General features: G+C 44.4%; 1 pseudogene; it reads right to left on the bottom strand.

Annotated features, from left to right (window-relative positions):
• LOC115464458 overlaps positions 1–27,699 on the bottom strand; it is an 86,044-nt pseudogene that overhangs the window by 45,278 nt on the left and 13,067 nt on the right.

Here is a 27,699-nt window from a genome sequence, read left to right as displayed (position 1 = left end):
CACGTGTAAGTGGAAGGGCCCATCCAAAATACCAAGTCTGACTACGCCTCTGGTTCTTTGTGTATCTCTGTTTTCACCCCACGATTAATGTGCCTTTCAGATCCTCCCTCCTGTATCTTCCTGTGCCATTGGTGTCAGCTCCCTGCCAGCACTCTTTAGAAGCTGATCTAAGTGACAGATGAGGTCCACCAGCTTCACATCAGGCAGGCAAGTTAGCAAGCAAATCCCGTACCCACCAGCCACACAGCTACTGTATCTATATCTAATGATTGAGTTAAGGACTAAATAGTTTCAGCCACAGTAAATAATTAGAAAATTACTCACCAACAAGTATAGAAAGTTTTGCTACAAGAAAACAAAAAAGGGAAAAGTCAGTGCTACTACATAAAGCCATTGACATTAACAGGTGAACCATTCCTGGGTCTCATGGGATGGAGACAGAGGTAGATATTAAGGTGGGTTACATTCCCTAATATGCATTATTTGCTTCTTAATGCATGTTAAAGGACAATTAAGTGTGTTATATGATCATAATGCATATTAAAATAAGTTACATAGTAAGGAGATGCAAAGCATGGAATTGCATGCAAAATATCTCATTACTGCAAGCTGCATTATTCTTGGAAAAATAATGCCAGGAAAAAGTTAGCATTGTTTTTCCTGTCCATGAGCATCAGGCTGCAAAACTTCCTCCCCTTGTCCACCAATGCCCCCAAATCATATTCTACACCCAAAGATCTCCTCAATCATATCCCCCTGTCCCAAGTACCTTTGCTCCCAATACCCCTGATTACAAGTCCCCTCCTGATGCCCCTGCCACTACAACTTCTATTTCTATAGCACTACTTGATATATGCAGCACTGTACACATTATATGCAGGTACTTTCTCTCCCATAGGGTACCCCCAAGGCCTACTTTTAGTAATCCCCAATCACTCCTTCCCCTTGCCGGCACCGGATTCAAAATGGCACTGGTGACCACTAGTGGTAGTCTCGCGATACTACTGCTAGGCTTCATGCTGCCATATAAGGGCAGCTAGCAAAGGCCCTTATATGGCAGCTTGACCCCTAGCACTAAATTACTCTTCGTCACATTTTTCTACACTGGATGACATATACTACATTGGAAGGTGAGAATGTGAAGGATTCCTTATGTTGAATACTTTTCCTTTGTGAATGACTATGGGGTCTTGTGAAATGTTTTGGCATAGTTTGCAGCTGGATATATTGCAAGCTCTCAACAGAGACCCAAAAAGAAGAGAATGGCACACATCCCTGCAATATATCCAGCTGCAAAATGTGACGAAGGATGCTTTATTGGAGAAACAAGCCAAATGCTGAAGAAGAGAATTAATTTCCATAGATATCATATGAAAAATGCCAGTGCCAACCAGGATGTTACCTCTGTGGGACAGCATTTTACAAAACCAGAACACTGTACCAATGATTTTATGGTGAGAATACTAAAAGGAAACTAAAACAATACAGGAAAGCAAGACCTTTGAAGTCAAAATGATTAAATATTTTGACACCCACCAGACAGGACTTAAGAAAGATCTGGGTTTTCTAGCCCATTATAAACCATGAAATTCCACTGCTCTGTCACCCTCTGATCACCATGCACAAGGCCGGTCTTAGCAAGTGCGGGGCTCTGTGCAGACCAATTTGGTGGGGCCCCATCCTAGCCCCGCCCCCACCCCAGCTCCAGCCCATTGATAAGATTATTCAATTTTTAGAAAATGCTTTATTTATGAAATTTCAAATAACGACAAATGAAGCTAAACTTGCATAGAAAAACTGATTAAAATAATAAGCACAATGCTATCATGAAACCCCCCCTCCCCAGAAATTATTCAGTTCAAGTCCACTATAATTAGTAGTTCCAATTCTCTTAACCCCGGGGGGTCAGAGGTGCGGACACACAATCTCTCCACTGCAAAACACTATACACAAACTTGTGCAAAAACACACTCATAACCTTAACAAACCATAAACAGCACTAATTACACCAGGCTCTAAAACACCAATACACTACCTGGATATGGATAGATGGAGGAGGGAAGGGGAGAGAGGAACAAGGATGGACATGGATGGGAGGGCAGGGCCCAGGGAGAGAGGATTAATTGCTGGACATGGAGGAGAGGAAGGAGAATTGCTGGATATGGATAGATGGCGGAGGGAAGGGGAGAGAGGCACATCGATGGACAAGGATGGGAGGGCAGGGCCCAGGGAGAGAGGATAAATTGCTGGACATGGAAGGGAGGGCAGGGGAGAGAGGAGAAATGTTGGGCAAGAATGGAGTGAAGGAAAGACAAAGGAAGGAGATGCACATGGATGGAGGGGAAGGAAGAGTGGCGTAATGCTGGACATGGATGTAGGGGAGAGGAGGAAAGTAGATGCACATGGATGGAGGGGAGTGAGGAGAAATGCTGGATATGGATGGATGGAAAATTGCTGAATTTAAGGGCTGGATCGGAATCCTTTGAAGGCAGATGCTGAAACTGGAGAAAGGATATGGACAGGGCTACAGATGGTAGACAGGACACATAAGGACACAGGAGGATGGTGGACATGGTGAGAGAAAAAATATCAAATGGAAAGAAGACACTGCATAAAACAGAAGACACTGGGACCAGAAAAACTAAATGATCAGACAACAAAGGTAGAAAAAAGTATTTTATTCAGAATTTATTAAATGGAATATGTCAGCTTTTGGAAATGTGCGTCTGTGATATTTTGCATGTAAGTTTCAATTTTTCTAGTATTGCTGCATGCTTAGTCTGACTTCTTGAGGTAACTTTCCAGTTCAGTATTTTGCCTTCATATCTGTTGTGTCATGTGTTTTTCATGTGTGATCAAGGTGCAGTATTCTGCTAGTGTGTAGTATTTGCAGCCCTTTTTGTTTTGTTTTTTCATTAGGTAGTGTACTCGTGTTTTAGAGCCCGGTGTAATTACAGTGCTGCCTTTCCACGCATAAGGTTGTAGCTCATCGTGTCCTTGGAATTAGGTCTGTTATGGTTTGGTAAGGTTATGAGTGGGTTTTTGCACAAGTTTGTGTATAGTGTTTTTGCACTGGAGAGATTGTGTTGGCCTTACTGAGATGGCACCAAAACATCAGAAGGTATAGAGCCTAAATCATGACACACTACCTCTTGAAGTATCTACATATAGAGCTTATGCATTTCTAAGGTCTACACTGGCATGGTATGGGAAAGGGGGGGTATGGGAAAGGGGATGGGGAAATACTACTAGAGAGGAAGAGGGAATGCTGGGTAAGGAGGAAAGAAGGAAGGAAGGAAGGAAGGGAGAAAGAGCTGGATTTTTTGGGAATAACCATAATATATATGTATACATATTCATTATGGTTATTCCCAGAAAAGCCAGTTCTTTCTCCCTTCCTTCATTCCTCCATATTAGCATATTCATATATATATGCAAATGAATATGCTAATATGCCCTGCCCCATCCTCTGCCCCCCCAAATGAAACAGTCAAACTACGCCCATGGGCCTTGACAAAGTATTAGACTGTATAAATGTACACTTGAAGAAAACACCAGGCCTCAGCTAATGCTCTCTCTTGGCTCTCAGAGCTGTTAGTTCAGGGACTTTCCCATTCAGTTGCTCCAGGCATCCTGCCATCACCCTCCCCCCCCCCCCCTCCCCTCATCCTGTGAGTCTCCTGAGGCACTGACAGAGTTCAGGAGTGGGGGTGGAGGAATATTTTACCTTTCTGTTGTTGTCTCATTTTCAAGCGATTAGTAACCAATACAACCAACAAACTGAACGAGAGCACCACAGGTATCAGAAGGATGGAGAGAGAGACTATCCAACGAGAAACTCGCTGGAAAAATGCCTCTGAAAAAGAAATAAAATTATTGTGAACTTTAATTATTCTAGGACATCACATATAATATATAATAATAAAAAAAAAACACCAGAGGAATAAAACACAAAAATGTTCATCTTGCGAGGGGAAAGACATGTTAACTGCTAGTTTCATGATATAAAACAGATCTCAGTCACAGGAACACTTTATATTACAGATGTTTCTCCCTCTGACTGTAACTGACCTGCTATAGAAATCACCAATTCTCTCTCTTGGTTAAGGACGGTATTTCTGATATGACAGGAAATGATGCCATAATTATTTGTTCTCATGAGAAGGAAAGTTCTGATGTTAAACAAGCCACTCTGGTTTTGTGTTTCTGTTTCAGTTGCTGGTATCAGACTCTGTCCATTTTTCTGTCTCCAGGTCACTTCAGGCTCTGGATACCATCCTGCAGATTCACACAAGACCCTTATTCCTCTGTCCTGATAGTCAGTCACAGAGATGGATGGACCTCTGCCCAGACCTAAAGGTAAATAACGTCAGTCTGTCAGAATATTAGAAATTCATTTTCTGATAGTGGCATATGATGGGTGGAGCAAAGAAGAAACAGGAGTGACGACCGCTCATGTTGAAACTTATTGATAAGCAGTCCAAGAAACCTATCCCAGTGTCACTTCTAAATCCTCATGAACGATGATGACATTATAAAACTGAAAGCTTAAGCAATTCAATAGACATTTTGCTTTCATTGTTCTATTGGATTTCATAGGGACAGTTTGATTACGAGGCATTTGCTTTGCTTCAGACGTTTTCTGAACATAAGTAAGGTTTAAAAATTGAGAAAGGAAAGGAACAGTGATTGGTCTATCAAAGGCAGGCACTCCCTCTGCATATCCATCTGAAATTGTGTATGTTAGGCTCTATGTGTAGGAAGCCATGTGCTGGGGTTAATATTAGGCACTGGAAAGAGACTGTCTCTGTTATATATATCAGTACCGGGTGTGTTGTATATAATATTTTTAAAACGTGCACAGTACAGATACTAGCAGTGATTTGTCTCTCTTTCTCTCTCTCAGTTGAACGAACATTGTACACACATTTTTGAGCGCCATTTAGAGAATTGGGGGGAAGATTCCTGGTCAGTATTAGAAGTATGATGCTGTTCAGAGTTTTATTGTACCTACTGGGGTCTTGTACCCCGAGATCACCATCTACACTTCATCACTTCTTTGCCCATTTCATTACCAGTATGTCTGTAACATCAGCAAGTCCTGCAGTGTATCCAACATATGGCAATGTTGCAGTAGCGTACCACGGTTGGGGCAGTGGAGGCGGTCCGCCCCGTGTGCATGCAACAAGGGGGGTGCACGGAGCAGTCGCACAGCTGTCAGCTTTGCCGGTCCCCTGTCCTCTCTGACATTTCCAGGGCAGAGGAACAGCAGAGCTGACAGTCGCATGACTGCTCCATGCACCCGCTTGCTAGGAGGAACTTGGAAGGGTGGTGGGGTGATGCATATCGGGGGGGGGGGGGGGGGGATAGTGGATACACTTTGGAGGGAGGAATGATGCACCTCATGGTGGGAGGAGTGATGTGCTTCGGGGTGGGTAATGCACCGGTGGGGGGGAGGGTGCAGCGGTGACCCAAACTGGGTGGCAACCAAGATAGGTACACCACTGCAGTGTTGTGTCTCCTGCAATAAAGAGGCTTCTTATGTTTTCAGTCAATGTTTGAATAAACAGAGGAAAGATGGAAGTCAGAAAGATGGAGAAGATGGAAAACCTTCACTTACTGGCTACTTTCAGTTCCAGTGTTATTTCTTCATAGTAAGGATCAAACCGAACAAAACATGTGTAACTTCCTTCATCATCAAGTCCAATATTGTGTATCCTCAGTGACATGCTTGCATTGGAGATATGATTTTCTGATCACTCCGTCCTGCCTCTGTATTTTGGAATCTGTTCCCATTTCTGATCCTTTCCATTCTTATACAGGTGTACAATAGCATCAAAGCCATTTCGGAACCACCTCACCTGCATGTTTTCAGAACCGAAGCCTAGGGAGAGGTGGCATGGTAACACGGCATCTTCACCCAGAACAGCAACCACTGGCTGATCAGGGCCAATGACTTTAAAGCGTTCTGCAAATTATATGATCAACAAATGGAAAGACATTAATTAGCATATCAGTTTGCTCATGTAACATTTTATTGTATGAATTTCTAGGATAAGCAGCATAAAATGTATTGAACTTTTTGGGGATCTTGACAGGTATTTGTGACCTGGATTGGCCACTGTTGGAAACAGGATGCTGGGCTTGATGGACCTTCAGTCTGTCCCAGTATGGCAATGCTTAAAAAGATTATAGAGGGTTATTTTCCCACAAAATTCAACTCACACAAACACCAGGTGTGAGTGAATGAACATACATTTTACTTCAGTACTATTCAAGGAGAAGCACACAAACAAATGTCACATGAGAAAAGAAGCCACTGATTTGCACCAGAATATACATTCTGCAATTTTCCTGAGATGAAAAGCCCACAAAATGTTGGAGTGACTCACCTGCATTTGCAATCTGGAAATGAAGACAAGTCAACAGAAGGATAAAGCTGAGGAGAGAGAAGAGAGCTCTTCTCCCAGATATTTCAGGAAAATCCATCTCTAGGACCTCTGAAAATAATACAATCGTATTACCTACAATACAGTGAAATTGTTACACTGACATCAAGAGAAGTTGAGGCTCAGGGACAGAAGTGCCAGTCACAGCTGAGTCTTAGATCACCCCGCAAATACAACAGCACCTTTTCTGTAAGTCTTTAGCATGGGACCTTTTAGGAGTGGAGGAGTGGCCTAGTGGTTAGGGTGGTGGACTTTGGTCCTGGGGAACTGAGGGACTGAGTTCAATTCCCACTTCAGGCACAGGCAGCTCCTTGTGACTCTGGGCAAGTCACTTAACCCTCCATTACCCCACGTAAGCCGCATTGAGCCTGCCATGAGTGGGAAAGCGCGGGGTACAAATGTAATAAAAAAAAATTATGTATTGATAAACCTTGTGATGCCCTCCCCCTTGCATAGGTTTTTATAGTGACAGAAAGCTTGTGTCAGAGAAGGTGGGACACTGCAGGGCCTGTTAGTGCACAAGTGCTGTAAGAGTCGGCACTGGAAATTACTTAAAGAAGCAATGCTCCAGCTGCAGGGCTAAGTAAGGTTACAGCAGTGGAAGTAAGAGGGCACAAGGGAGGATCCGGGCAAGGGTGATGCAAGAGGGCAAAGATACCATTTCTAGTGATTTCAGGAGGGATCATCCACCCCCCTGCTTTTTCTATAGGTGCCCATAACTGAAATCTGACCATGTATCTTTCAGTACCAGAATGGTGTGGTCAAATGTTCAAATGTTTTGCTCTGGGTATACTTGGTTTTATAAAATAAGGTTTATGTTAGAATTTACTTTTGAGAAATTTTGTGAAAATAACACAGTCCTGCAGCACCACCATCTCACTTCTATTCTATATTTAGGGGAAGGTTCCCTGTAGAGCTACAGTTACACATATCTTGCGGATTTATTTCTGAAATATGGAAAGAAGATGGTCTCTTTATCCTGCACATTGTCTCGTATCCCACACGCAGTACACACCCAGTCACTCTAAGTGGCAAAACTCCCCTCACTCCCCTTTTGTAACTCTACTGAGAGGTTCAGAGGAGGGCAGTGAAGTTTACCAGAGGTGTTTGGAGAGTTTATTGTACCTCATGTTCAGTCTTCTCAGCAAAAGTCTCTCTTCAGTCTCAGGAAGTGCAGAAACCACAAGATATGTTGAATCTCCGACTCCTCCCTAATGTAGAAGTTCTGAAATATAAAACTGGAAATATTAATTTGTCCATCTAAATGTTTTCTAACAGAACATTATGAACACAAGGATGAACACTGTTTTCAACTAAGTTTTACAGCATAAACATAAATGTTTTCACCTTAAACCTGCTTCTCTTCTTTCTCGGTCTAAAAGTGGAAGTAAACGTTGGTGGTTTGTATTTTAGTCTTGCTGTATAGCTGTAAAACGTATGCAGGTGCAGCTCTATAATTAGGCCAACTGAGGCAGAGGCCTAAGGTAGCAGCTTTCAAGGAGTGGCATCACGGCCAGCGAATAATAGCAAAATAGAATTTGAATTGCCCGCAGCAGAAGAACCTGCTCTCAGGCCGGCCTGCTGCCCTGTAGGTACTTATCCCTCTAGCTGGCTCAAAGAGTGCCTTTCCAGTCAGTCATCTCTCCTTCCACCCCCCCCCCCCCCGACCCAATGCGGCATCTCTCTTTCCAGACCTCCTCCTCCCCCCCCCCAACCTGGTGCGGCATCTCTCATCCCTCCCTCCTTCCTCCTCAGTCTACCTTCACTTGTTGTTCTGCTGTCTAAAGATTGCCAACGGCAACAGCAATACAAATTCCCTGCCTGCTGCCAGCCATGGAATCTTTACTCTGCTGTGTCCTGACTCCCACCCTCTCCGATGTAACTTCCTGTTTCCTCCGAGGCAGGACGCAGAGAGTGAAGATTCCAGGACTAGAAGTCGGCAGCAAGCAAATTGCTGCCACCATCCCAAGACATCAAGCGAAGGTAGACTAGAGAGGAGGGAGAGAGAATGAGAGATACTGGACCATAGGCAGAGGGAGGAGGAGTGGACAGAGAGAGAAGCTGGATAATAGGAGGCAGGGTCTCTACTTGTAGACGGAAAGGAGAAAAATGTTGGACTGTCAGTCAAAGGAGAGGTAGGGAGATATGTTGGTGGATGGGGGGTGAAGGGCAGAAGGGAGGGAAGAAGAAATGTTGGAGAAGGAGAGGCAGAAATAATGGAGAAATGGTGGGGGGGTGGGGAGGAAGGAAGGGAGGGAGACATGTTAGAGGTTGAAGTGGAAGGGAGGGAGGTAAAAATGTTGGAGGATGGAGAGTGGGGCAGAAGGGAGGAAGGGAGAAATATTGGAGGGTGGGGGATGTAGGCAGAATGGAGAGAGGGATAAGTGTTGGATAGTGGGGATGGAAGGGAGGGAGAGATGTCAGACTTGGGGGAGATGCTGGGTATGGAGAGAAAAAGGCAGGGAGCTGTTAGACTTCAAGGATGGGAGGAGAAAGAGAAAGAGAGGAACGAGATGCTAGAAATAGTGGAATAATGCAGGAGAGGCTATGGGAGGGATGTCTGTTAAAAAGTAGTGGACCTGAAGTTGATGGTGTCTTTGTTAGCAGACAACGGTATAGCAAAGAGAGGGAGCAAAGTACAAACAAATTCTTATCCCCTTTTTTGAAGGCTCCTGGTACTTTTTGTTTTGCTCTTTGTTAGCAGACAAGAAAGGACTGCCCTACTTATCACTGCATGATCATTGTTTTTCTTGATTTGTGATTTTGATGACCCCTAATGTAGGCTGTAACTGAAACTTGGCCAAGTCGGGTTCTTCTTCAATAAAATTGGATGCTTGATTTCTATGAAGGCTCCTTACTCCTTAGACTACCTCCGTTGGTGCTGCTCCTATACATGTTTGTGGAGGTGTTCCTCCCCTTTTCTTCTTTTGGCCTCACATCTGTTTTTCTTATTTGACATGCTCATGTTTACACTGCTTTGTCTCTGAATCCTCCTGCCACAGCCAGAGACCCTCACCCACCCACTTATCAGTCAGTACTAAGGAGAGAAACATTCTTTTTTTCTGTGTAAGTACACATGTTACCCTGGCCAGGTTCACATGTGCATGTCCCGATTGGTCATCCTGGTCAGGTCCTGCGTCACCTGAGCTGGGCAGTTACTTGTTATTGTACATTTTTGTCCACTGTTCCAATTCTGAGAATAAACACAATTGTTTGTTCATTCTGCCTTTCTGGACTGATAAAAAATCCTGGTAGTTTGTATGTTGGGTCTGTGAATGCTTTCTGGGAACTGTAGGACCACTGGGATTGTGGCCCTAGTAACCTAGAAATCACTGGGAATAACTTGAGAGTGGGAGACTCGCCCAGAGGTGAATGTGACCCATTAGGAGGGCGCTAGGCAGTGGCATCCAGACCTGACATTTTGGGTGGGCCCAGAGCTAATATGGGTGGGCACTATGTATATTGGTATTAGTAGCATTTCTTGGAATAATACTAAATAATAACTTAGAGTGGACTTCCCTCCACTTCTCCCTCTAGCCCAGCATCAGCCCTTCCTTACCTCCACATCCTTTCCTCTACCCTGGGATCAGCTCTGCCCTTTCCTAACCCCCACATCCCTCCCTTAAGCTTGGCATCATCCTTGCCCTTCACAATCCCTCATCCCCACCCACGTGCCCAAAAAAAGGTGTTTTTTTTTGCCTGAGCACTGCAGAGCCCACCCCCACCCAGAAGCCCAGCACCATGAAATATAAAACTTTTTTTTTTTTTACACGGGTGCTGCAGAGCCCATCCCACCTAAAAGTCCACTACCATTTTATAATATATATAGTTTTACCTGGGCACAGCACAGGTTTCCTGCCCCCGAAGAGGCGCTGATCAGTGTGTGCACATGGTGTAGTGCTGGAGAGGAGGACCAAGCCGGCTCCTATCAGTGCCCGTTGACCAGTGTAGTGGCTCCTGACTCCTGACATCTGGGGCTGGATGAGTGCCAAGGTTTCTCCGGGGCTCACTGATGTCTGGTGTCGTGGCAGGACACCCAAGCCAGTCAGACCATTTTGCGCGGGCTGTGAGGGCAGACATTAGTGAGCATCCCCCCTGCGCACATACAACGGTCCGGGATCAGGGAGGGGGGTGCGCAAACACGCCTCTGCTCCAGTGTTCAGTCTGCCTTTGTTCCCAGCGACTTCTGCTCAGTGATGCCTACCAGCTCCATCGAGGGACATCTCCTGCCACCCAGCCCTAAAAAAAAAAAATCTGTGAAGCACCTCGCGTCTGCTCTGCAAAGCAAGCAAATCGCCTTGTCGGCCCTTCCCTCACTGTGTCCCGCCCTCTGATGTAACTTCCTATTTCCGCGAGGGCGGGACACAGTGAGGGAAGGGCCGACAAGGCGATTTGCTTGCTTTGCAGAGAAGAAACCTCAATGGAATGGGAGCTGGAGAGCCCTGAGGAGGGCAGCACCTGAAGGTTTGCAAATCTACATTGTTTTGGAGTTTATTTTAGTTTAAACCCTGCTTAATTAGGGAAGCCTGTTTTCTTTGGTGAGACCTGTTGTTTGGTGAAATCCAGACTGGTGGAAAGTTTGCTGGGGAGAATTACAAACCTGTTTCCAAACTGAAACCTGATTATTTTGAGAAACTCTGTTGATTTTGAAAGGCTTGTTTATGAAGGAGGACTGCCTGGTGGGAAGAGGGGAAATCCTGCTTGGGCAAGTACTGTTTGTTTGCTACTGACTTTGACAAAAGGAGGGATTTCAAAAGGGACTATTGCCTCCCCCTCAGGGAAGAGGGCAGAGACTTTGTGTTCAGTGGGCTGGTGTACCAAGCCAGGCAGAACAGCCCTGCCTGAGAAGCCCTAACCCAGGGCTCTGAAGTGAAGTTTGTCATTAACCTGAAAAATAAAGGAATGTTTTGAAGTATCCATTGGTGGCAGTTTGTGAAGATCTTGCTATTTGAGGAGGCAGCTTCCTTCCCCCATACTGGAGCAGTGGGCCCATTTACAAGACGTAATCTACTTAGATTTCAGCAAAGCTTTTGACACGGTTCCCCACAGGAGGCTCTTAAATAAACTAGACAGGTTGAAGATAGGACCCGAAATGGTGAGTTTGGATTAGGAACTGATTGACGAACAGGCGCCAGAGGGTAGTGGTAAATGGAATTCGATCGGATGAGGTGTTAGTCCACTCTTAAAGGTTATCAATAGAAATCAAACAAAATAAAACATGGAAAAGAAAATACGATGATAACTTTTTTATTGGACATAACTTAATACATTTCTTGATTAGCTCTCGAAGGTTGCCCTTCTTCGTCAGATCGGAAATAAGCAAATGTGGTAGCAGATAGTATATATAAGAGAAACATCAAAGCATTACTTTGACAGTCTGACAGAGTGGGAGGGTGGGGGTATGCATGGGGACATCAAAGCATTTCATTGATATTCTAACAGGATGGGTGTTGGTAGGTGAGAGGAGGGTAATAAACAGAGAAATAAGCAGAGAAATACAGCTTATGGTTTATAATGGGTTAGAAAACCCAGATCCTTATTAAGTCCTGTTTGTTGTGTGTCAAAATATTCGATCATTCTTATGATCGGATGAGGGAAAGGTGAGCAGTGGAGTGCCTCAGGGATCAGTGCTGGGGCCAATTCTGTTCAACATATTTGTGAGTGACATTGCCGAAGGGTTAGAAGGTAAAGTTTGTCTGTTTGCGGACAATACTAAGATTTGTAACAGAGTGGACACCCGGGAAGGAGTGGAAAACATGAAAAAGGATCAGCAGAAGCTAGAAGAATGGTCTAAGGTTTGACAATTAAACTTCAATGTGAAGAAATGCAAAGTAACATAGTAACATAGTAGATGACGGCAGAAAAAGACCTGCACGGTCCACCCAGTCTGCCCAATAAGATAAACTCACGTGTCATTTTTTGTGTATACCTTACCTTGATTTGTACCCGTCTTTTTCAGGGCACAGACCGTATAAGTCTGCCCAGCACTATCCCCACCTCCCAACCACCCGCCCCGCCACCCACCACCGGCTCTGGCACAGACCCTATAAGTCTGCCCAGCACTATCCCCACCTCCCAACCACCAGCCCTGCCTCCCACCGCCGGCTAAGCTTCTGGGGATCCTGAGGAGGATTCCTTTATGTTTATCCCACGCATGTTTGAATTCCGTTACCGTTTTCCTCTCCACCACCTCCCGCGGGAGGGCATTCCAAGCATTCATCACTCTCTTCGTGAAAAAATACTTCCTGACATTTTTCTTGAGTCTGCCCCCTTCAATGTCATTTCATGTCCTCTAGTTCTACTGCCTTCCCTTCTCCAGAAAAGGTTCATTTGCAGATTAATACCTTTCAAATATTTGAACGTGATGCACTTAGGGAGCAGAAATCCACGGGAGATGTATGTGTTAGGCGGTGAGATTCTGATATGTATGGATAGGGAGAGGGATCTTGGGGTGATAGTATCAGGATCTGAAGGCGACGAAACAGTGTGACAAGGCGGTGGCCGTAGCTAGAAGGTTGCTAGGCTGTATACAGAGAGGTGTGACCGGTAGAAGAAAGGAGGTGTTGATGCCCATGTATAAGTCATTGGTGAGATCCCACCTGGAGTATTGTGTTCAGTTTTGAAGGCCGTATCTTGCTAAGGATGTAAAAACAATAGAAGCAGTGCAAAGAAAATTTACAAAAAAGGAATGGGATTTGCGTTACAAGATGTATGAGGAGAGACTTGCTGACCTGAACATGTATACCCTGGAGGAAAGGAGAAACAGTGGTGATATGATACAGACGTTCAAATATTTGAAAGGTATTAATCCCATTTTCCGGAGATGGGAAGGTGGTAGAACTAGAGGACATGAAATGAGATTCAAGGGGGGCAGACTCAAGAAAAATGTCAGGAAGTATTTTTTCACAGAAAGAGTGGTGGATGCTTGGAATGCCCTCTCGCGGGAGGTGGTGGAGATGAAAACGGTAACAGAATTCAAAAATGCATGGGATAAACAAAAAGGAATCCTGTTCAGAAGGAATGGATCCTCAGAAGCTTAGCGGAGATTGAGTGGCAGAGCCAGTGGGGAGGCGGGGCTAGTGCTGGGCAGACTTCTACAGTCTGTGCCCTGAAAATGGCAGATACAAATCAAAGTCAGGTATAAACATAAAGTAGCACATACGAGTTTATCTTGTTGGGCAGACTGGATGGACCATGCAGGTCTTACTATTAACAGGATTAGCATGAGATGTGTTAATTGATTACATTAGCATTTCTATGTTACATGTTGGCTCTATGAGTAAAAGCACGCAACTAATTTTAGTTAGTATTTCAAGCTGCCAGGTACTTGCTTGCCAGCCATCTTGAAATAATGAGGGGACTAAGGGGTCTAGTCCCTTTCCTATATAGTTATAATCCAGAGTATGGCTTGACAACCTCCTGCAAAAACAGAGCGCAGTACAGGGTGAGCTTTAGCCTGGATTAGCTCCTAAACTAGAACTTTGTCTCTGAACTACTAAACTGATGTCATGATTGCACAATTACTGCGCCCTGAACTTGTTATGCAGAGACAAGCTTGATCCCACCTCTCTGGTGCCTGGGTTCTGGGACTTTTCTGAATTCCAAGAACTGCATCTTCAGTGATCTAAAATGTGCTTTCTAAAGTCCAGATGTTCAAAATAAAATGAGGAGCTTGCTTATCTTCAGAGATAAGGCCAGAACCATATAAAAGAGCTCTGGAAACCAAAACCAGCTGATGTTGCTATTCTTTCAGGCTTTCAGCTTCCTCCTGGCCTGAGCCCTGCCCCTCTGACTCAGGCTCAGTCTCTGCAGCCTAACACCACCTGCTGTCAGGTGACTGAACTGAGTCAGCCTCCGCCTCGGCAGACTAGCGCCATCTGCTGAAAGGGGGCTGAACTGTACCAGTGAGGGAGTGTTTCCTGCCCTTACATCACTTACTCCCTGACATACCCTCCCCCTCAGCTCAACCCTACTGGGTTGAGCACTTGCCACTACCTAGGGCACCCTAACCAGGGGTTGGATGGTAGTACTGACTAGGGTATCAGTGACTCCCACTGACACCCAGGGACCACCAACCTGCCCTTGGGTGAAACCCAGACACCCATCCCAGACAGGCACTGTGCCCATCACTATCCTGTGGACAGGACACATAAGTATAGCAACTATCGGGCCCTGTTACTCCATGAACCAGCGGTCTTGTTGCCCCAACTTCTGGGATATCAGACCAACCATCCTCTTCAATCAGTCAGGCTACAGCCATCCTGACCTGATACTCTGTCTCCATCTCATCTTAATCTCTCGAGGTTTCAACCCCAATGCTCTGAGCATCCTGGCTCTGTGACCATTCTCTCTCCTTCTCCAGCTGTTCCTTGAGGAGAGTTGCAAAAATTGGAGCTCCTCCTGTCTCTGCAGGGTCCCTTTCTTAGAACTTGGTACTCAGTTGCCTTATCTCTTCTGCCGACTGTTCAATGGTTTCATGTAAAACTTTCTGTTCTGCTTCTGCAGCAGTACGGATTGACTGCAATTTCTCCATGCACTCCATTCTTTGAGAAAGAGCTCAGCTCCTCTTTCTCTTTTGTCAGATCCTGCAGCCTGGTCTGACCTTCACTCCACATTTCTCTTTGACTTTGTAACTGGCATTTAACCTCTGCCACTTGCTTTTGGAGGAACTTCTTTTCCTCCCATAGTTGCTTCACATACACAGTGGCTTGCTGTAATTCTCCCCTCAGCATTTTAATATAGTGCTTGGCCTCCTCCAACTCACTAAATCTAGCAGTAGGTCCTTAACTTCTCCTGGGTAATCTTCAAAGGGTCCTATCTCTTCCCTTGGTTGAGACACTATGAGGGGCATAATAGAATGGGGCATCAACGTTTTCATGAGGGTGCAGGATGGCCCCATAAAGGGGCGGGGCAACCCGCATTATTGAAATAAGATGGACGTCCATCTTTCGTTTCAATAACACGGCCGGGGATGCCCAAATCATGAAATTTAGGTCGACCTTAGAGATGGTCGTCCTTAGGTTGTTTTTGAGATGGTCGTCCACAGTTTTTGGCGATAATGGAAACCTAGGACGCCCATCTCAAAAACGATCAAATCCAAGCCATTTGGTCGTGGGAGGAGCCACTGGTCCCCCTCACATGCCAGGACACCAACCGGGCACCCTAGGGGACACTGCAGTGGACTTCACAACTTGCTCCCAGGTGCATAGCTCCCTTATCTTGTGTGCTGAGTCCCCAACTCCCCCCCCCCCCAAAAACCCACTTCCCACAACTGTACACCACTACCATAGCCCTTAGGGATGAGGGGGGCACCTAGATGTGGGTACAGTGGGTTTCTGGTGGGTTTTGGAGGGCTCACATTTACCACCACAAGTGTAACAGGAGGGGGGGGGGGGAGGATGGGCCTGGGTCCGCCTGCCTGAAGTACACTGCACCCACTACAACTGCTCCAGATACCTGTATACTGCTGTGATGGACTTGAGTATGGCATTTGAGGCTGGCATAGAGGCTGGAAAAAATATTTTAAAACTTTTTTTTATGGTGGGAGGGGGTTAGTGACCACTGAGGGAGTATGGGGAGGTCATCTCTGATTCCCTCCGGTGGTCATCTGATCAATTTGGGCACCTTTTTGATGCTTGGTCATGAAAAAAAATGGACCAAGTAAAGTCGTCCAAGTGCTTGTCAGGGCTCCCTTCTTTTTTCTATTATCGGCCGAGGACGACCATCTCCTAATCACGCCCCATTCCCGCCTTCGCTATCCTGCAGATATGCCCCTATGAACTTTGGTCGTACCTGCGACGGAAAGCAGTCGAGGGTGTCCAAAAATCGTCTTTTGATTATTTGATTTGGAAGGCCTTGCGAGAAGGACGCCCGATTTGTGTCGAAAGATGGGCGTCCTTCTCTTTCGAAAATAAGCCTGTATGGCAGACAACCCAATGTCTGCCAGTGAAGACCCAAAAATGTGACTTCTCAAAAAATGGGGAAAATGTCTCATACACTCCTGTGGCAACACTCTCACTTTTCAGGTGCACACAGTTCAAAAAGTAATCATAAGACATAAAAAGCCCCTTAAATACTTTTTTTGTTTTTTAAATATGCAAAATGGTGTATAAAAATATATGCTGGAGGGTTAACTTTCCACTGCCTTCAGGTTAACCCTCCAGCATTTTGATTATGGCATGTGGTTCCCTGAAGAAGCGAAACGGGACCGTTGGGACTGCATGACAGTTTTTCTGGAAGCAAGGAAGTACCACCCTTCATTTGAACTGGACAGCAGGCTAAGATAAGTGATTTGAATTCTTGCTGTCAGTTTCTTAGGCTTTCAATTTCAGTTTTTTGTCTAGATACGTTTCTAAGTCTCTTATTTTTTTTTAATAGGCAAAGGTCTGTGTTTTTCTGTTGTAACCGCAGAGAATTCTTTTAACATTATTCTTTCACTCCTCTCCCAACTTCCCCACTGGACCACAATGCTTAAGGTAGGCCTCAAGGGAAGACTGCAAAGAGGAGACCTTGGAAAATTGAACCAGGAATCGAAGGGAGTTGGTGGGGGAGGGGCAGTTTCATGTGCAAACAAACATTGCCCATTTCATTTACCAACAATAGGAAATGACAGAAGAAATGTCATTGTCATTTTTCTGTTGTTGTAACGACTTCCTATCCCACACCAAACACTAAAATACTCCTGAGGGGAGTGCTTTTCATTCTTGGCAAGGGACTCCTTTTCTAATTGATATTTCACTAGGGTAGGTTTCTTCCTCTTTTACAGGAAGATAGGGAACTACTGCTACTACTATGTATTTCTACAGCATTACTAGATGTACGCAGTGCTGTATAATGAACACATAAGACACACATACATATATGCACTCTCACTCTCTCTAAAACCTTGCTAGCGCCCGTTTCATTGGTTTACGAAACAGGCTTTTTTTTACTAGTGAACACATAAGAGACAGTCCCTGATCAACAGAGCTTACAATCTAATTAAGACAGACAAACAGGAGAAATAAGGGAAATTACTTAAGGTGGGATTAATAAAACAGACATAGGTACTGAAAAAATGAATAGGAGTTAGGAGTTAAAAGCAGTCTCAAAAAAGATGAGCTTTTAACCCAGATTTGAAGACGGCCAGAGCTGGGAAGAAGAGAAATATTCCAACAGGGAATGAAAGAAGATGCAGGAGGGAGAACGTAAGTACATAAACATTTCCATACTGGGACAGACCAAAGGTCCATGAAACTCAGTATCCTGTTTCCAACAGTGAACAATCCAGGTCACAAACAGTAAAACAGATTTTATGCTGCTTATCCTAGAAATAAGCAGTGGATTTTCCTAAGCCCATCTTAATAATGGCTTATGGACTTTTCGTTTAGGAAATTATCCAAACCTTTTTTCAACCCTGCTAAGCTAACTGCTATTTACTACATTCTCTGGCAATGAATTCCAGAGTTTAATTACATGTTGAGAGAAGAAATATTTTCTCCAATTTGTTTTCAATTTACTACAAAGCAGCTTCATTATGTGCCCCCTGCTAAGCAACCCTTCACCTTGGGCCATATAGCAGGGGGAAAATTCATATGGTGGTAGTAGTATGAATGGCAGTTTTAGGGAGTTACAATGCATGCCACTACCGGACCAAAATTTAACATCAATGGTGCCAAACGTCTTTGCATAAGCATTACAGAGTTAATATTCAGCCTGCACCAATCAGCACTGTTATAAATGCAAACTGAGATAGATATTCAGTGCCAGCCTTTATCTGGGTACTGCCACTGAATATCATTGGCAGCTCCTGGAAGTTACTGGTTATCACCAATATTCAGTGCCAGATCCTGGATAATCTGGGTAGGTTAGGACTGCTATTTACAGAGTCCTACTTGCCTAGATACAAATGTGTGGGATACAAATGTAATAAATAAATAAATAGTGATCTAGGTATAGTACAGTCTCGATTATCCGTCTTTTGCTAATCTGACCATCTGGCATATCAGACAGACCCCCCCCCCCCCCCCCAGTGACGTCATGTTGCTGTTAAGAAGCACATGGCTTCTCGTCCTGTTTTCTGGTTTCACATGTTGTAAGGAAGCCATGTTTGATCTAAAACTATGTTTCTCTGCTTTGCAGCTGATACTTCTTCACTGCCATTAAGAAGCGTATGGCTTCTCTTCCATTAAAGAAGTTTTAAGCTAAGACCTTGCTTTTACATATGGCAGCAATTTTTGGCCAGTCAAAAAGGAAAAAAGTTGTTTTGTCTATAAAGCAGAAACTTTTTCACAAAGGAAGTGCTAAAGAAAGTGAATATTAAAGATTTGAGCTGAGACCTTGCTTTTCCTGCCAGAGAACCACTTTTGATCTGAAACCCAGAAGTGTAGCCAGGTTGTGACACGGACTGCCTGAAAAATAGGCTCCCGTGCCGGTGCCATCAGAAGTCCGTTTGGGGGAGAGGTTGCTGCGCTGGTGCCCCACCTAGCACGCCTCTGCTGAGACCGTGCTTTTGCAGAAAGCAAACCAGGATAAGATTCTTCTGCAGAATGAGTTTTATGCTGTACAGTATCATATATAAACCTATTCCTATTTGTTCATTTACAGAACTTTCTTTAGTCTTACTCATTCTTAGATCCGGAAGGTTTTTAGTTTCTGCTCTGCTGTGTTGACTTCTGCTTCATACAGCAAACTGTTATTGACTGGAGAAGACAATGTGGAGGGGTATAATCAAACGGGGCGCCCAAATTTTGCTGAGGGCGTCCTCGCAGGACGTCCCCGTGAAGGGCCGGGGAAACCCGTAATATCAAAATAAGATGGGCGTCCATCTTTTGCTTCGATAATACGGTCGGGATGCCCAAATCCCAACATTTAGGTCGACCTTTGAGATGGTCGTCCTTAGGTCATCCTTAGAGATGGTCGTCCCCGGTTTTCGGAGATAATGGAAACCAAGGACACCCATCTCAGAAACGACCAAATCCAAGGTATTTGGTCGTGGGAGGAGCCAGCATTCGTAGTGCACTGGTCCCCCTCACATGCCAGGACACCAACCAGGCATCCTAGGGGGCACTGCAGTGGACTTCAGAAATTGCTCCCAGGTGCATAGCTCCCTTACCTTGTGTGTCGAGCCCCCCAAACCCACTCCCCACAACTGTACACCACTACCATAGCCCTAAGGGGTGAAGGGGGGGCACCTACATTTGGGTACAATGGGTTTCTGGTGAGTTTTGGAGGGCTCATATTTACCACCACAAGTGTAACAGGTGGGGGGGGATGGGCCTGGGTCCACCTGCCTGAAGTGCACTGCACCCACTAAAACTGCTCCAGGGACCTGCATACTGCTGTCAGGGAGCTGGGTATGACATTTGAGGCTGGCAAAAAATATTTTTCAAGTTTTTTTTAGGGTGGGAGGGGGTTTGTGACCACTGGGGGAGTAAGGGGAGGTCATCCCCGATTCCCTCCGGTGATCATCTGGTTAGTTCGGGCACCTTTTTGAAGCTTGGTCGCAAGAAAAAAATAGACCAAGTAAAGTCGGCCAAATGCTCGTGAGGGACGCCCTTCTTTTTTCCATTATCGGCCGAGGACGCCCATCTCTTAAGCACACCCCAGTTCCTCCTTCGCTACCATTCCAACATGCCCCCGTGAACTTTGGTCGTTCCCGCGATGGAAAGCAGTTGAAGACGCCCAAAATCGGCTTTCGATTATGACGATTTGGGCGACCCTGAGAGAAGGATGCCCATCTCCCGATTTGTGTTGGAAAATGGGCGCCCTTCTCTTTCGAAAATAAGCCTGATAGTGATCTTGAGAAATGGGGCTCTGCTCCGTTCTGTACAGTACATGCAATAGATAATTATGGTTCCCTTGCTCGGTTCTGTATTTCTGTTCACATTACTTGCTGTACAATGTTTTAAATTTTTGTTGCTGATTAGTGTTAATTAATAATATTTTAAAATTAAAGATATCCTATACCTGTTCTTTACGCATAAAGTATGTTTTCTGTGTATTTTTTAAGGGTTACCACTGTATTCCATATTATCCAACTTTTCACTTAACCAACAATGGGTTGGTCCCTTTTATGTCGGATAATCAAGACTGTACTATATTATATTCAGATGTGCGCGCAACCGACCTTATTCTATAATTGCACTCACAAATTTGCACGCTAAGCAGACTTGGATTAACCATTAAGCAAAATAAGCAGGTGCTTAGAGCACCACAGAGTTTTTCCCCTAGCTATCATGCCCTTAACTCAAGTTCACTGGGCAAAACAGCCTCTACTTTTGTCTACTGTACTTAACTCTTTCACTGCCACCTGCCACACCCATTATCCAACATGGATTTCAGTTTTTTTTCTAACCATCATAAACATATATGTTTTGTTTCAAACAATGATTTTTCTCAGCACTTAATGTCTTGTCAGTTAAGCAGTGGAAGGGCCGACAGGCACCATTGTTGGGCTGTGCTTAGGGTATCAGTTGCACCTAATCCGACCCTGGCACAAAGCCTAAATTTGGACACGCAGATTTTCAGAATTAGGGGGACAGTATATACATACCTAACACACACACACACACAGATATCAGCACACTCTGCCCCAGGCACTGGCTTAAGAGCTATAAGGGAAGGAACAGAAGCAGGTGGCACATTACAGGACACACAAAGAATGCAGGCTATGGAGGAGGGAGAGTGAGAATGATTGCTGGGGACCATGGGGGTGGGGGGAGGAAGGGAGCTCTGAGAACATCTGTATGGGAAACAGATGGAGAGAGAGAGACTACTAGAACCAGGGAGGAATGGAGGGAGAGTTAGGAGCAATGGCTGGAGACCAGGAGAGAGGGGTTGAAATGAACTGCTAGAGACAAAGACTGCTGGGTTTGTCTTTGGGTTGAAGCTGAGGTTTGGGGGTAGAAGGGCGCAAATGTTCAACAAACAGATGACGAGATCAGACTGAAGAGAAAGGTGACTTAGCAGAGACAAGAGGACTAAACAAACTCCTTCAATGAATTTCACCAGGTGTCAGCTGGTATTATAATAAACAGAGGAAGGGTTGAAAGTCAGAAGTAAAATTAAGATCTCTTCTTGCCTGCCACTTTCAGTTCCAGTTCTGTGTGTTGAGGGTAAGTATCCAATTGAATGTAACGTGTGTATCTTCCTTCATCAAACAGGCTAATGTTGTGGACCCTCAGTGACACGTTTCCACTGGAGAGGTGATCTCTGATCAGCTCCGTCCTCCCGCAGTATTCTGGGAGCTGCTCCTTACTCTGGTCCTTCCCATCTTCATACAAGTGCACAAGTGATAGGAATCTGGTTCGGAACTACCTCACCTTCATGTTCTCGGTGCTGATAGGTGGGGCGAGGCGGCAGGATAATACAGCATCTTCACCCAGAACAGCAACCACGGGGTAATTGGGACCAATGACTTTAAAATTTTCTAGGTGTATGATGCAAAACAAATGGAGATCAACTGGAAATTGTAAATGTGACTTGGAAGATGTTTGTAGAAACTTCAAGAGGACTGACTAAGAATTATTTTTCATTTTATGTTTCATTTCACTGTTTGTTTGTTTTTTTAATTATTTTTCATTTTGTAACCCCACCTCTCTCCTTCTTCCCTGATTACAATCATGCCTTCAATTTTTCTGAAATCTACCCCACTCCCTCAGCAGTCTATCACTTACCCAGTCCTCAGGGTCTATCAGTCCTGGATTTACTGGTAACATTTTAAAGTACAGCACACTCCGCTTGGTATATTATGGATCTCTGTAAATCATGATCTTAATATAGATCTAAAGTACCCAGGAAAATGTTTGTTCAGAACCGGTGTTTGGGGGTTCAAAGGGGTATAGGGCAGGGTGGAGGGGTAAAAGGGGCACTCAGGGAAGACAAGGCCATAGCAGAAAGATTAAATGAATTCTTTGCTTCGGTCTTCACCGAGGAAGATGTTGGAGAGATACCGGTGCCAGAAATGGTATTCAGTGCTGACGAGTCAGAGAAACTGAATCAAATCTCTGTAAACCTGGAAGATGTAATACATAGTAACATAGTAGATGACGGCAGAAAAAGACCTGCACGGTCCATCCAGTCTGCCCAACAATATAAACTCATATGTGCTACTTTTTGTGTATACCATACCTTGATTTGTATCTGCCATTTTCAGGGCACAGACCGTAGAAGTCTTGCCCAGCACTAACCCCGCCTCCCCCCACCGGCTCTGCCACCCAATCTTGGCTAAGCTTCTGAGGATCCATTTCTTCCGAACAGGATTCCTTTATGTTTATCCCACGCATGTTTGAATTCCGTTACCATTTTCATCTCCACCACCTCCCGCGGGAGGGCATTCCAAATATCCACCACTCTCTCCATGAAAAAATACTTCCTAACATTTTTCTTGAGTCTGCCTCCCTTCAATCTCATTTCATGCCCTCTAGTTCTACCGCCTTCCCATCTCCGGAAAAGGTTTGAAGCGTGACAAATCATCAGGACCGGATGGTATTAATCCCAGAGTATTGATTGAATTGAAATAACTTGCAGTACTGTTAGTAATATGTAATTTATCTTTAAAATCAAGCATGGTACCAGAAAATTGGAGGGTGGCCAATGTAACGTCGATTTTTAAAAAGGCTTCCAGAGGTGATCCGGGAAATGACAGACCGGTGAGTCTGACGTCAGTGCTGGGTAAAATGGTAGACAGAACAAAATTACAGAGCATATTCAAAAGCATGAATTAATGAAACAAAGCCAACGTAGATTTAGTGAAGGGAAATCTTGCCTCACCAATCTACTACATTTCTTTGAAGGGGTGAACAAACATGTGGATAAAGGTGAGCCGGTTGATATTGTGCATCTGGATTTTCAAAATGGCATTTCACAAAGTACCTCATGAAAGACTCCAGAGAAAACTGGAGAGTCATGGGATAAGAGGTAGTGTTCTATTGTGGATTAAAAACTGGTTAAAGGATAGAAAACAGAGAGTAGGGTTAAATGGTCAGTATTCTCAATGGAGAAGGGTAGTTAGTGGGAAAAGATAGAAAACAGAGAGTAGGGTTAAATGGTCAGTATTCTCAATGGAGAAGAGTAGATAGTGAGGTTCCCCAGGGGTCTGTGTTGGGACCGCTGCTTTTTAACATATTTATAAATGATCTAGATATGGGAATACCTAGTGAGGTAATTAAATCTGCCGATCACACAAAGTTATTCAAAGTTGTTAAATTGCAAGAGGATTGTGAAAAATTGCAAGATGACCTTACGAGACTGGGTATCCAAATGGCAGATGATGTTTAATGTGAGCAAGTGCAAAGTGATGCATATTTATTTGTTGCATTTGTATCCCACATTTTCCCACCTATTTGCAGGCTCAATGTGGCTTACATTATGCCATAATGGCGATCGCCATTTCCGGGACGAGAAATACAAAGTGTATGGTGTACCGAGCTGCGTATGCCTTGTAGCGCTATAGAAATGATAAGTAGTAGTAGTAAAGTAATGTATAGAGTCAGACAATCTAATATAGAAGTTCTTTTCTGCAAATAAGTAGCAATATGTTATAGTTCATTGGTAACAGAGTTCATGAATTAGTCAACAGTGAAGAGTCGATTTTGTCTGGGTTTAAAGAGTATCATTGTTAATAGTTAGGATGGATCATTGTGGGAAAGAGGAACCCAAACTATAGCTATGTGATGCAAGGTTGTGCATTAGGAGTCACCGACCAGGAGAAGGATCTAGGAGTTATTGTTGACGATACTTTGAAACCCTCTGCTCAGTGTGCTATGGCGACAAAGAAAGGAAAAAGAATGTTAGGTATTATTAGTAAAGGAATGGAAAATAAAAACAAGGATATTATAATGCCTTTGTATCGCTCCATAGTGTGACCGCGCCTTGAATACTGTGTGCAATTTTGGTCACTGTATTTCAAAAAAGATAAAGTAGAATTAGAAAAGGTACAGAGAAGGGCGATGAAAATGATAAAGGAGATGAGATGACTTCCCTATGAGGAAAGGCTGAAACAGCTAGGGCATTTCAGCTTAGAGCAAAGATGGCTGAGCGGAGATATAGTAACCTGCTAGTATCCCCTTTCCTCAACTTATATTCAGCATCACCTCTCTCTCTCTCTTCTCTCTCCCTATCCTACCCCCTTTCCATCATTGCTCCTCTGTATCCTTGTCCTTATGCTTACTCCATGCCCAGCTTCTCTTCTCTGTGCCCTGTCTATCCCTTTTCTCTCCCTTTCCTCCTGCACCCCCACCCTATGCCCAGCAGATTCAAGACACTTTCAAGGACCTAAAACTATATAAGCAAATACTTCAGCTGAAGAAGCAGAATCAGCACCAAATTAAAGGGTCTTTTACTAAAGGGTAGTAGGGCTACCATGCAGGAAGTGCGTGCCAAAAACACTACCGCCACGGTGCGCGCTCAGGCATCCCGTGGTATTGCTGTGATCAACATGCACTGATCCCCATGTTAGAAAATTGTTGGGGGGCTGTAGTAGGCATGGCCAGTGATAAAAGTGCAGTGTGAGCGCTTTGCCCCATGCTGCCCAATTAGCACACAAGTAGCGTGTGAGCCCTTACGTACATAGTAACATCCATCTAGTCTGCCCAACAAGATCAACTCTTACTGCCTACTAAATAGGTCGGTAAGGGGCTCAGATAGTAATGGCCACACCCTACTGTGGAAATTAGCACACGGCCAGGCCCATAAATGACACCAACTGAAATTTAGCTAAAAAAGTGGCCACAGCACACACACACACACTAACAGTTGCGCAGACCATTGTTTAGCATGTCTTTGAAAAACGACCCCCAAATCAGTGCCTTATCTCCCTCCCTCGAGTTTCACCAGGCAGCTTAGGTGAAAATCTTCAAGTTACAGCCGGGACAGGACAAAATTCCGCAGTGGGTGTATCGGAGTCTGATCCCAGTCCAAAGTCCCAGCACTTACCACTAGAGAGAGTCTCGGTGGAGATTAGGAGCAAGAGAACAGGAGGAGAGTGAAAGCCCAGAGTTGCTCATGTCCGTACCGACAACATTCCATCCAGATCTGAAGTGAAATCCTAGGGGTGGCAGGTAAATCGCTTATAATTAATACTGCATGGCACCCTCTCCAAGTGCAGATTAGATATGGAATTGGTCAAGAACGAAAGGAGCTCCTCCTGAGTGAAGACGAGTTTGTGTTGTGTGCAGAGAGAAAGTTACTGCTTTCACTTTCGTGTTTGCACTGCAGGTCAGGACGGAGGTGACTTAAAGCATTTTACAGTTTTTTTTTTTCCAAGGCTGAGGCACACCTACAACAGCGATAACAGGAAGAACCAGGCAAAGGTATAAACTGGTGTAAATAAATACTCAGGAAAAAAAACAGCCATAAACTGTGCACTCTGTGAGTACTTTGAAAAGTGCACTCTTTTGGGGAATAAATTTTAAAACTGATCACATAAGTATTAGGAGGCCTTTTACTAATGCTTAGCGAGCATTAATGGACATTAGTGAGCATGAAGTTGCCTTGCCATGTGACCTGCACCAGGCCTTTTCCTCTGATACGGTCCTCCCCTTCTGAAAACAGCAAGTTTCCATCTGACCCAGACTGCCCCTTCTGATGCAAGACCTGGTGCAGGACACAGGTAGCTTTTGAGTATGGCCTCGGCTGGCCTACAGGGTTGAACACTAGAATTTAAGAAGGTACACCAGGTACAGGTTTAGGTATGGGTGGGGGGAATTAAGAAAGGGGAGGGAAGGAGGAGAGCTGCGGGCAGGTCCGGGAGGAAGCGATGTTGGACCATGCACAGTGAGGGGAGGCAGAAGTCGGGCAACATGCAATTAATTATTAAACACAATTAAAATGCAGCCCTATTTATTAACCTTTTTTCAACAGATCAGTTTCACCTTGCAGAATCTTCTGATGAGTGACATTGTTAAATTTCCATATTTTTACCGGACTGTTCCCAGTGAGCTGCATCTCAGCATTGGGATAGTCAAGCTACTGAAACACTTTGGCAGGGGTTGGGTTGGTATCATTGCATGTTGTAAAGACCTTAGGGCTGTTCAGATTCTGATAGAAGAGATTGAGTAGAATGGAGGCTGCATTGAATTCAAAGAAATTTTCAATAACGAAAAATTCATGCCAACTGATTTTTTCCAACTATATGACATAATCTATACGTCATCAACTAGTGTGATCATTCTTTATTGTAGTAGGGATTATATCTGGAATATATTTGAGAACAGAGATTCCGTACATAGAACTAAAAAGGTCTGGATCACCACGCATGAGCAGGACTTTGACTCAAGTTATTCAGTGGACAGGAATCTGAAGAACGACACCTTGGCATTCACAGTCACAAAGAAGAATATTCCAAATTTTTCAAAATTTGTCCGTGAGGTGAATCCTATCCTGCTTCTAAGCGATTTTGTTTGTCATGGTGGAGGGGCCTGTGTGACAGTCAGTGCCTAAAGAGCATTAGAAGATCTTGTAATGTGAATACATCTTGGTCTCCACTACATTGTAACACCAAGTACTTGGGGAGCAGCTACAGTGTGCATAATGCTGTGTACGCCCTGGCACATGCACTGCATGACATGATCATGTCTGATCTTGGAAATGATACTATGTGGAGTGGAGAAAGGAAATTATATGCCATGGAAGGTAATATCAAAGTTAAAGGAATGAAATATACTAGCACAGAGTGGAAGGGAAGCCTTCATGAGAGGAGGAGAAGACAGGATACCGTGGAGACACCTAAGGGTAAATTCAATAGAGTCAGAGATTACACTTATGGATCAGATAGGTGCAGAAATGATTAGAATATTTGCACAAATACTTGTAATTACCAATATTCTGCCTAAGCATTGTTCTGTAAATCCCTGCATATCTTTGGTAGCATTTAGTTAGCAGGTGGGCAAACACATCACCAGGGGCTGGGTGTGGCGCACAGTGATGCTTGTAACTTATGGTCTCCGTATCTCAAAAAAGATATAGTAGAATTGGAAAAGGTACAGCGAAGGGCGACGAAAATGATAGTGGGGATGGGACGACTTTCCTATGAAGAGAGGCTGAGAAGGCTAGGGCTTTTCAGCTTGGAGAAGAGACGGCTGAGGGGAGATATGATAGAAGTGTATAAAATAATGAGTGGAATGGATCGGGTGGATGTGAAGCGACTGTTCACGCTATCCAAAAATACTAGGACTAGAGGGCATGAGTTGAAGCTACAGTGTGGTAAATTTAAAACGAATCGGAGAAAATTTTTCTTCACCAAACGTGTAATTAGACTCTGGAATTCATT

Source organism: Microcaecilia unicolor, chromosome 3 (genome assembly GCF_901765095.1).
Source record: "Microcaecilia unicolor chromosome 3, aMicUni1.1, whole genome shotgun sequence".
NCBI lineage: Eukaryota > Metazoa > Chordata > Amphibia > Gymnophiona > Siphonopidae > Microcaecilia > Microcaecilia unicolor.
This window is presented reverse-complemented; position numbering and strand designations above follow the sequence as displayed.